This window comes from Acanthopagrus latus, chromosome 11 (assembly GCF_904848185.1).
Source record: "Acanthopagrus latus isolate v.2019 chromosome 11, fAcaLat1.1, whole genome shotgun sequence".
Classification (NCBI taxonomy): Eukaryota; Metazoa; Chordata; class Actinopteri; order Spariformes; family Sparidae; genus Acanthopagrus; species Acanthopagrus latus.
Window position 1 is genome coordinate 16,740,148 of NC_051049.1, and position 12,144 is coordinate 16,752,291.

Genomic DNA, 12,144 nt, shown 5'->3' on the forward strand with positions numbered 1-12,144 from the left:
ATGAGGCATCACCGTGCTCTGAACGCAGACATGCTATGCAAACAAGAACACACTGAACTGCTTTAGAATCCAACCATAAAAGGCTTATTGTATCACTGACATCGAGGTAAAGGCAGCGGAGGATCAAAGTGTAGCATTAACTTGCTGTCAGGTGAAACACTCATGAGTGTACAACCCTTATATATGTATACATATATGAAAAAAGTCAGGAGTGTGTGTATCCTGAATGAAAGAAACGTGGTAGAAACAGTATTGTTTGGTGTGACAGGATAAAGAATCATCCTTTCCCACTGGCCTGGTAATCCTCAGGCGGATAATTAAAAATTGTGTGCCACAGTCGAAAAGGGGGGGAGAGAAAAAAAAAAAGATTCAAATAAATAAATAAGTGAGGAGAAGGAAAGAGGCTCTGCGCAGATCCCGGGGGGATCCATTAAAGAATGTTTTCTTGAATTGAGGTTAGGTGCATTGATCTCTGTCGAAGCTGGCACAGCTGAGAGTTAACACTCCCTGCCTGCGACTCTGACTCATTTCATACATTATTCCAATTAAATCACTGTGGCCTGCCTCACTGCTTGCCTCTCTGTTTTCGAGGAAAGTGGGAATTGGCACCTGCCACATTACCTGCGCTTTCATCAAATATAACTAAAAAGAGAAGCTGGAAGACGAAGAGAAAGATGACGAGCTGAGGGGATGTTTTGTCTTCAGCTGTGGAGGAATGTCCGCCATGATAGATTAGATACATTAGGAACACGCTAATAGGTGCACTGTCCTATACAGTAGGCCTACGTGTCATTGTGTGATATATTGACTGGTGAGAGCACAGCCATTGTTTTCATTTCCTCTTGCACAGACTGTGAGAGGGGAGCCCATTACTTTGAGTCACTGTAGGGACATTCTTTGTCATTTACAGACACTTGATAGGGACACACTCACTCCCAACCATGATCGGCTGTAAACTAAAAAAAACTCTGACATACGCCATTTTCAAAACCTTATTCCACAGCCGCTAAGTGGTGGCACAGTGTTGACAGCAAAACAAGACAGTCGTTCCTGACAAAACAATCTCACAACATTTAAAAGCTCTTCTCCAGCTTCTTTTGGAGTTTGCCCCAGTTGTCATGAAATTGTAGACCCCTGGTGAGATTGTTTTGCCCACCTCTGTTTCCAAGGTCAAGAATGAACTTTGTGTAAGCCCTTAATCCAACATGGATGGAAAGTCCTTGAATTGTTCCGGAAAAAAATTGAACAATTACATTTCCTACACAATGGGCAACTGAGGTCAACAGTGAATGTTCAGTCTGGAGATTTTTGTTTGTGTTTCTCTCGCACGCACTTGTCTTTCTATTTTTCCACAACATGTTTTGATTTGTGAGGGAATCTAAAAATACAATGAGCACCACATAGGCTGTAATTATATAACTACACTTTAAAAGCACAGTATGTCTTTTCTAGTGGCTGCGAGTCTCTCTGTCATAACAAATCAAGGTGTTTGCAGAGTTTCTGGGCGTAGATTCCAACCAGATGGGGGAGAGAGTCTGGTGCAGAGGAAGATCTTCTGGAGGAATAAACATCTGGAGTCACATCTGGTCCTGCCCTGATCTGGAGCTGTTTACCGTGGGAGGACTGTTAAGAGAGTCATTTAAAACTTTAAGGTTTTTAATGTGGATTTATCTTCACTCCTGTTTATCAACCTGACTGCAGCAACTATCAGCAAAGGTGATATCCATTTGTCAGGCATCTGTAATGTTGCCTGCTGACTGGAGCTGGAGGGGAAATGCACTTTGTCGACGTAACATTGCAGAGAGGAGAGGGGGAAAGCGGAGAGAGAGTCAGAGTCTCAGGAAACTTTAGTGATTATTACAGTACAGTAATCTGGCTTTTTGGGCTGAACAAACACAAATGATCAGACTTGCTTCCTTGGTAGATAACACACAATTAAACAACCACAAATGCTGATGTAACTATATTGGTTATACTTGGTTGTTTTGTTAGTGTGTTCTGGGTTGTTGTCTTGCTGCATGATGAAGGATCTCCTGGTTGTTGGTGATGTCACTGACTGTTGTTTTGGGGTTTTTCTTCACAGCTCTCACAATAATGTCTTTTGTCATCAACTGCTGATGTTTTCCTTTGTCTACCACTTCGACATCTGTTGCGGAGTCCACCAGTGGTTTCTATCTTCTTCAGGGCACTCCAAATGGTTGTACTGGCTATGGCAAATATTTGTGCAATAGCTCTGATTGATTTTGCATCATATCCCAGCTTCAAATTTGTTTTCGGCCATAGACGGCCCACTGGTCTCCATGTTGGTTACACCATTTTAACTATAAATGCAGTCTGCAGAGGCAAAACCCAAAGCTAAAACTGAAAGTAGACACTCAGTACTATTCATTGTTTGAATAATCAGTGTAATAGGACACATCTGGGCAGCAAAAAACACCTGTCAGTCAAATGTTCGAATTTTCCAACCCAAGTTTTTAGGATTTTGTGGCATCAAGCACTGAGGTTGCAGATTGAAACCTTTCTTGTGTGGAAAACCAAGGCTATCAGATGTGTTGTAGCTGGTGATTAAAATCCCCAGATCTAAAACAAATCATCTGTCACCTGTACCGTGACACTAATGAGCACTTGACACAAGATGCAGCTGATTCTGATGTAGTTAATCTCAGAGTATCTGTATCTGGTATCAGATCAAATAACACAATTATTAAATGTCATCCTCTGGGGACCGTGAATGTCTGTGTAAAATGTTATGGTCTTCACAAAGTGGTGACCCGGCAGAAAAACTGACCAGAGAAAATCAATCAAATACCAATTATCATTCTTAAGAATCTCCCAGGGCCCCTACCTGGGGTCATGACCCCTCTGGGTTAGGGTCAACATAGGTACAAAACAATGCTTATTAAGAAACCCCTTTGGGTTCAAAATGTCCTCCACGCCACTTTATGGATGAAAACAACTTGGATCAGCAATCCACTGTTGAACTGCCACACAGAAATTTCAGTGTCAAACCAGCAGAGAAATGGAGGCATTACAGCCGCCGCTCAATAACACAAAAACAAATTGTTTCATTTTTTTTTCCCACAGGAGCAATATGCATGAAGCTAACTGACAGTGGGATCAAATTGCTTCTTTCAGCTTGTTCCTTTCACCTCACCGCGACCATCCGCTACGCACAAACAACAGCATAAACCACACCATAACGCTCCAGTGCTATCAGACCGAGGTATGTGATTACATGCAGAAAGTGTTTTTCTGTGTTTCCTGTCAAACTGGGGAATAATACGTGGAGCGGGCAGACTGATGCGAGCTCAGGTCACTAAATCAGGCTGTTTTTAAAGCCCGGTAGACTTTATATAAGCGTTATTCATCAAGCAGCTTTTACAGATATGACTTCAGTGGCCCAGTAAGGATTGGCTGGACACAACACCCACATCAAAACATCTGCCCTTCTCTGCGAGAGGGACTAAAGAGGAGTGCTTTCCCATGAAGGACAGCGCATTTGAAAGCCTCATGCCATGGTAAGTGATCATTTGATTTCAATAACAAATATCAGTCAATATCAGTCGCATCTCCACTGAGAGCACTGAAATCAAGATAGCCCTTTTGTGGAGGCTTTCTGCCACACAGTTATCTGATGTATTAGAGGGATTTTTCCCCCCCTCTCTCTTTCTCTGTCTCTGTCTCTCTCTCTCTGAGATAAAGAAACATTGATTCGGCATGCTGAAATTAATGCAAGACAGAGGAGAAAGACAGAGAGGGAGACACGAAAACAAGTCTGAATCAGCTAGAAAGGGCAGCAGAGTGGAACATTTGACTAACAAGCAGTTTTTGAATGCACTTTGCTGTTGTCTCCATTGGAACGCGTTGCCTTTCGAGGTCCCATACATCTATCGATCCTGCATAGCTGATGGAGATGTCAAGAAAAGAGGGGGCAGACCTAAAGGACAAGTCAAAGAGACGGTAATAGTCAGTTATAGATGGACAGGACAGACGCTCGGTCCATATAAACTATAGATTCAGGGCATATGCTAAAGCCTGTCTGTAATGAACACACACACACAAGGTTAACAGCGGTGTTCAGCGGAGGAGAACACAGCTCGGCACATCATTGTCTCCTAATGGGAGCAGGCTGCATTGCCTCCCCAGCGCCCGACGCGGACTCGCTTCGTGCTGGGTGTGAGAGCGAGGGGAAGCAAATAAACAATGCATTTGGTGGTGGGAGGGGAGTAAACATTCATTAATGTAAGGGTGGAACATGTTTAGCTGCTGCATGTAATTTGCGTGTTCTATTTATGGCCGAGTAAAGCTCGGGCCCAATTACAGAGTGAACAATATTCTCCGGGTTTCTTTGTATCATAAATATGCTAATGTGCCGTCTTTTGATTCCGCTTGTTTTTACAGTGCATCTCTTAAATTGGCTTTCCCAGCACACATAACAACAACTCACTGCTTCTGTGACATGGATTTGATAACATAATTTTTCTTTCATGGATTCTTATCCTCCATTGACTCAACTGTAATCATATTACAGGCAGTCTAGTGAGTCATTTGACCTTCTCTGTATTCATAATAGGGACCAAGCTGTAATCTAATGTTATGTAATCTAATGTTTGATATAATTACATCTACAGCATTGCTTGCTCTAGACAACACAAAGCCTGAAACGATCATATCTCTTAATAGAGGCCAATTATAGTATTAAACACATGTGAAAAATCACACAAGGTTTTGACAGCCATTTATATTTTTTACCTAAGCTCGATATACTCTGCATGGTAAACAGTTTATAGGAGCATGTACTGCTTTATTTATACTCCCTAACAAGTATTTTGAATATTCATAAAGATAAGAAAAAAAAAAAGAGCAAAAAAGATTTTCCTTGCGTCCCTGCTTTCAGCCTGCATCTGCAAACTTCCCTAATGGAAAATGCATGCGGGATTTCAGCAGAGGCTCCAATCCATTTTAATCCTGAAGGCAATTACGGCGTGGGGTTTTAGGGTCAGTAGTGCTGTTGATTGATGGGAAGAAAAAGTCACTTTAACAAAGTGCCGTGAACTTCAGCCACCTGGCTGCAGCACAATGGGTGTTGCCTGATGCACCGAGACAAAGCTTTAATGCTTTTTTAATGCATTCAATGAAAGAATACAAAATGGAGAATTAATGATTGTGCCTGTGATGGGTCTTATGTGTCAATATCACTGATGCCTTTTGAATTATAAATTAATTCCTTAATTTCTATGGGTCATTTGCTCCTCTCGGCTAAGATGAACCCGATAATGCCACGGTTCCCCACCAGCGACACCGACGACACACATTTTTTAATAGTGGATGGTGTCATTGATCAGTGAAATATTTGCACTGCCTGAGAAGCCAGGTTTTGTTTGTGGGGAGAATCGTTCGCCTCACTGTTTTCTTCTCGCTCCCATTTAAGATCCATGCTCCGTATCCTAGCAACAGGACTCACTCGCCCCCCCTTCTATCTGCAGAGTCGGTGGCAGGGAGGCAGCGAGGGCGAGAGCATAGGACCCCTATTGTCTCCCGCCACTGTTACACATAATGGTCAGATTCAGCTTTGGTCCAACTCCATGGAGATTACTTTATGTAATGTTAAGGGCTGGAGTCAGGAATCTAAATGTACTGACATATAAGATATAATTTACTGTATTAAGTAGTGATAGAAAGTAACTTATTTTTACTCAAGTGATCTACTTAGATTAAGTACAGTGACTAATGCATCACTGCTGCTGTCACACCTGGATTGATACAATATGTAACACTGTGGCTGTCTACACACAAATTATTTTCTGTCTATTTTAGTTAACATATCTAGATAAATTTAATATCTTTGATTTCATTTATCTCATTCAAATTTGTATTTAGTCTCATTTTAACTTTATTTGACCGGTGCACCTTGTTTTTTTCTCCTCATGAAACTAAAAACCGAAACCATTTTTAATTATTTTTAGGGTTAAGAAAGTACTCGGCTGAAACGAGTATCCGGTACAGATATTGTACTTTTTATGAGTACCAGAATCTTTTGAATAAAATGTGTTAATCTCCCTACTGATGAAGGAAACTCTTCATAGGGTAGCTGACTAAAGTTTATTCATTCAAGACTATAAACACTTAAACAGTTCTCTCACTCTTGTGATCAAGAGGCCTTGTCAAATGCAGACAGATAATTTCATGGGTTGCACAGATACATGCAGAACAAACACAGCTAGTACCTGCAAATCCATTGTTATTTGTACTTGAGTATTATTATTGAGTAACCCAGGTACTTTGCTGATTCAGTTTTGACATACAAAACAAGTGATTAATGCACAAACTAAGGATTTACACTCAAAAGTATAAAACACAATCAAAACTACCTTTACCTCAACCTGCTACAAGATTATATGCTGCTTACTCATCAATGAATCAATGGCTCAAATTCAGTAATTTGGTATATTTAATGACATGACAGTGCTGAAAGGAGCTATGCTGCATAGTGAGAACATTCTGCTCATAATTCTTCTGCCTTAAGCAGAAATAGTCGTGTTTTATATTTCCCTGTGGTGTGACTCTTGGTGCCATTGTCACAAACACAGCCTCAGCGACATGGCGACAGTCCAAAGCAAAAAACAACAATAAAAATTCCAATTGGCCTTGTAACCGTGATCCCAGTGCTATGAAAAGGCACAGTAAAACACCTGGTTGTATTAATAAACAGGCAGATTTTGTTACCGACTGAGTGGTAGATAGACTGACCACTTATCAACAGGGGAACAGACGTTGACACAACACCTGCGCTCGCCACTGAGTGAATTCCTGTCTGTTCACTCTTGTTTTACCTCTCCCTCTTCACCTCCTTTGCCTAGTGGCAGACTGAATAGTACAGTGAAAGCGAGGTTTATAGGGAACCAGTCTATACACCAGCCGTGTCATTTTCCTACTGTGCAAGCAGTATTTACCTCAGAACGGCGAGTTAAAGCACATAAATTGTCTATTGCTAGTTTTTGAATGCACTTTTACTACTCAAATCTGCTCTACTCAATATTTCTGTATTAAAAACAAATGAAAATTTCTTTGTATATAGTTAAAGTGGTCACTTGTAGCGATGAACCCACAGAGAAATGTCATCCAACTCTGGTTTAACAGCCCACACCGTCACTGTTTTTTTGTTGTTGTTTTTTTTAATCGTCGCAGCTCTCAGCCCCAATGCACACTACCTGCCTAGCACCAAACAACAGACATTCAGACTTAGTGATTAGCTGATGAGGATTTAGCAGCCAAAGAGTGAGATATTTCCTTCAAGAGCTGGTGAAGGCAAAACGGAGCTAAGCCGAGAGTGTATATTTGAGATATTTCCATCAAGGAGCCAAACACTTAACACCAAATGAACGAAAATGTTGCTCCGTAATTGCTGGAAGTGTAACTAGGCAACCGCTTGCTCATACATCCCATTTCAACTTTATGAATTGGATACAACAGTGTTGTCTTTATTGCTTGCTGTGATGCCCCCGCTGCCCCATTAGCTGGAAACAAGAATGGGTCCACATCATAAAGACGGTCCAAGTTCAAATTTGATAACAATGTCACTGAAAATGACCACACAGGTGTTTCTGAGGATTTATCCAGGTGCTGGGCAAAATGCCATTCTGTGACCTAATATTCTAGCTTGAGAGGAAACGAAGCATAAACTCATTTCAGTTCCTTAATTCCCTGATTTATGCTTACTTTGTGCATATAAAATAGACAAAAAAAGTGCTTGAGGGGAAACACAGACAAATGAAGAGCAAAATGCATAAAATTATATAAACTATATTATGTCGGATTTTAAATCTCATTTGCTTCATGAGTCAATCATCCATTGGCTAGCATGTTCGTAAGTAGCTCAGGAGACAGGGGAGGGAACAGAGAGTGGGAACGCTGTCTTCACATCACTCGCTGGCTGTTGCAGGCTCTGGGGCGGGCATATTTTGGCTTGAAATGAGAGGACTATTTGACAGATAAAATCATATAAAAGCATTCACCATTGACGTATGTAGGTATTCCCATTGCAATGGAATACTGTGCTTTGAAATAAGGGTTACATCTTGAAATTGTTCGATAGATCGAATCACAAGAATCTAAGCTTTTCTTTTTAATGATATACGGTGTGAGTATCCATTTCAACTCCATCACTGCACGTGTCTCAATAACAATGTTACTAATGCTTCCTTTCGGTATATCTAGTTCCTCCAGCAGAAGCCAAAAATACATTTTACTTGACAAAAACACCCTGTGACCAGATGCCCATGATGGTACCAAGAAAACACACAGCGGCATAAAAAAGGTGTACTTTTGGTTGCTCCAGGGGAATCATAACTCTCAGCCTAGCAGCAGCCTCTTTCTGCCTCGCCCGACTCATTTAACCCAACAGGAAATGGTACATGTATGGTGATGAAACTGCAAAGATATGGGAATCTTATCATGGCTGGAGTAAAGCATAACCGTAAGAGCCATGCCCTCATGCTGTTCCTAAAGACCTCTACACACATAATGCAGGGCCTCTCAGCAGATTGTTCCCGTGGTAGACCTCTTGTCCCAGTGGCCATGCATATTATGAGACCAAAAAGATCAATCGAACGCCAGTCTGCCAGCTCTAGCACAAAGCCATGGATGAATCACAACACACTCCTGGCGTGCTGTCTATTCAAAATCTGTGTGGCCTCACAGCTCTGCCCCTTCCTTTTTAAGTCTGCAATCCACCAGCCATCAAATTTGTTGCAGAACAGACACGCACAAAAGTGCACGACAAAAAGGGAGAATAACAAGAAAAGGATTCAGAATGTTTTCCTGCTAGCATGGGATGATGTGGCGGAAGTATTGGCGGGCACAATGTGTCCATGATGGCCCAGTCAATGAATGGTTCTACCAGGGAGCGGCTCTCATCAGACCATGATGCCCCCTCCTGTTGAGTCATCAGCTGAGGTGCTGATTAGCCCTTGTTCCCTGACTCCTCCAGACTGGGCATGTAGTGACCAGGCAGCAGAAAACAGTGTGAGAGCATCTATAGTGCTCCCCCGGGGTGACAGTAATTGCGAGTCTTGCCAAGACAATCAAATGTGCTGTATAGAAAAGCATTTTGATTTCTGTTTATTTCCGAGAGTAAGATGATTACAAGAGGGCCGGGGCACTTGAAACCGGTCAACTACAGCCTCAAGACAGTTTGCTTTCAAATAGGTTTTTATCGGTGTGTTAACACGAACTTGCCTCTGTCTGACCATTCACCTTACACACCTATTGTGGAGGGAAGAGAAAATCAAAACCTCAGTACTCAAAGACTTCTGCATCATTTACAGTCAAAACGTACTGGTTTTAATGGATTTTGTCGGAGATACTGCTGCAAAGTTCATGAGGGCACCACGTCAATGCACCTCTGGACATCGTGCTCGATTGTCTGCACTTCCACAGAGTTTGTGTCAATGCACAGACTTTCCTGTCTGTTTTCCGCTCACCTGGTCAGAGTCCTGAACTCTCAGCCCTCACAACAGTCCATTGAAACCACATGTAATCTAACCTTCACCTTTATGCAGTGGTAACACTGAGTGCAGTAGTGTTTTGCAATGTAATGTTAACCACAGGATGCAGAGAAAACTCTTGTCGCAGTACCTCCAGCAATACAGATTGTTATGGTGATTATGTCTACATGGAGTCAAAGTTCACCAGCAAATGAAAATTCAGTCACTGTGTTCTGAGCCTCATGCTGACGAGAGCCAGGTGACAGGTGCAAGAGGATTTGTGGTGCACAAAACATTTCTGGAGCTTTACAGCAAACAAGCATTGCAGCATTGGGGGGCCAAGTGTCTTCAAGCACGAAGAGCCCAAATTGATTTTTAAAAGAAGTATCTAGCAGCTACAGTTGAGCTTAATAATGGGTTTAAATAACATATTTTCAAATAAATTTGGGACCTTGGGCCTTCCAGAGACTTGCACTAAACAAACTGTGTGGAGCCATTTTTGTGTATTTTTTCAATTGTAGAATCCCCATCTAGTCCCCATCTACTTCTTCGTAACTTGTAGATCTAATAGGCATCCTTTAAAATTGGAGTAAAACTGGATTTTCCCGTACTTGTTTGGCCCACAGGCCGTGCCTGCAGCAAGGAAAGAAAGGTTGAATCGATTCACTGGGAAACTATCTTTGCTTTGTTTCATTTGTGACACCTAATGACTGTTTTCTGCGCATAAGGAACCTTTATGTCATAATAATGAAGTTTTCGGCCAATATTGTAATGTTGGAGACTTTAAGCTAGTTTATGCACATCAGCTGAGTCATTATTTCTGTTGTTTGTTTGTTTTTTCATGAAGGATGTTAATTGGCACCACACGTGTGGAGCATTAACATAAACATAAACACTCCAGTGATGCCTGTTGATGTTTGAGCTCTAGAGTTAGGCTAGACTTTATGTGAGGTTAGATTTAAAGTGTCAAATTGATTGAGCCAAGTGAGTTGTCTGACATCTGCCCAATGGCAGCATACACTGTTGCTGGGAAGTGCACGGTTACCCAGAAGTGCTACATTGATGCACCACAGATGGCAAAGCGTTCATTATAACTTCTTTTTTTTATTTGTCTTTTTCCCACAAGAACTTATAAAAAGCTAAATAAAAAAAACCAAGTGGTCAGAAACACAATTTCTAACATCACTAACATTGCTCGTAGTCTCCTAAAAGGCTGTAATCCTAATAGTTATAAGGAAAAACATCAGGTCATGCGCCCTTTGCTCCAAAGTGAGTAAGAAAGGACAAAAAAACTAAGAACAGAATTAGAAATACTGAAGAAATCTTAAAATTGATCAGTTTGACATTTGATTATAACCAAACACAGTTGAGATCAGTAATTGTTACAGGCCACGCATCCTAGTCATGTTATTATTAAATGCATGTCTTCATGGAGGTTCACTTAAAGTTACTTCAGTCACTTCGAAGATCAGTTGGTAAGTAAAAAAGAAAATTTTTGATATGGGGTTGTGTGAGATACTTATCCCTAGTCAGTGTATTTCCTGCAGTAAGTGATCATCAGCTCTCCCCCGCGTGTAGAAGCCGTGAGTAGTGGCGGCCGGTAAACAGAGCTTGGTACTGATGTAAATGGTACCAGCAGCAAGGCGCGTTTTAGCCACCTAGAATGAGGCCCACCTAAATTAGATATATCTATTTAAATGCACACTATATTTGGTGCTTTACATCTCAGTCAGACAGCCCTTTTACTTTGGCAATACATTCTCTCAACCACACAATGACTGCCCTCCTACGCACACGCGTGGCTGTGACAGCCAGGCTCTGCACTGCAAACAGGACCGCAATGTAAAGCACCAAAAAATGTTCCAAATATTGTGTAAGCTATATATAAATATATGACATTTTTAAGTATGACAATTTAAACACACTGCCATTCATTGTGACCTCCTTATGCTAGGACGGTGGTGGAGATACTACCAATGAAGTGATGAAGATCGATTGTCGATATCAGTGGTGCCACAACATCTAATCCAGCCAGTGAAAGGATCCTAAAAGACCTGGACGTACCCAGTGCCTGTGCCAATGCTAATGGGGCTCATCTCCGCTCTCCGCGCTGGATGGTCTAAACTGAAAGCCAGTCCGATGGTAATGTTTCTCAAAAATAAACTTCATTTCTAAAACATTTGAACAATGTGGCTGTCCTTAAATCTAAGAGGAAATGTTGCACTGTTTATGTTTGTAATTTTTGTTGTGCAGCACACAGCAGCTGTACTGTATTCAGCTGCCAGTTTATGAGGTGCACCTAGTCCCTCTACAGTCATTTTGGGGTCTGCTTTTTGTGATGCTTAACTGTATTGTGTGCTGCTGAGATAGTTAGACCCCCCTTACTGAAATAAATGGGGTAGACTAAATAAAAACAAATCTGTACAATGTCCAAATGCATTGCAGTACATTTGAATCTGTCCAAGAAGATTTATTAAGATTTATTTTAAGACTAAAAGTTTGAGTCAGATGGACCCAAAAACTGGCGGATGAATGTTTTAGAGTTGATCTAATTCAGATTTATGAATCAGATGTGTACTTACAAAGTTACTTATGAGAAAAGTTTTAGTATTCTTCACACTAAATTAGGACTTTTCATGTCTTTTGCCAACACTGGCAA

At 41.3% G+C, this 12,144-nt stretch overlaps 1 long non-coding RNA gene across 1 annotated transcript; it reads left to right on the forward strand.

Annotated features, from left to right (window-relative positions):
* The first annotated feature begins 3,085 nt into the window (after positions 1-3,085).
* Positions 3,086-11,791, forward strand: LOC119028998. Its single transcript, XR_005077874.1, has 3 exons — positions 3,086-3,223; positions 3,385-3,518; positions 11,440-11,791. It is a non-coding gene; the product is annotated as an uncharacterized LOC119028998 (long non-coding RNA).
* Positions 11,792-12,144: the final 353 nt, after the last annotated feature.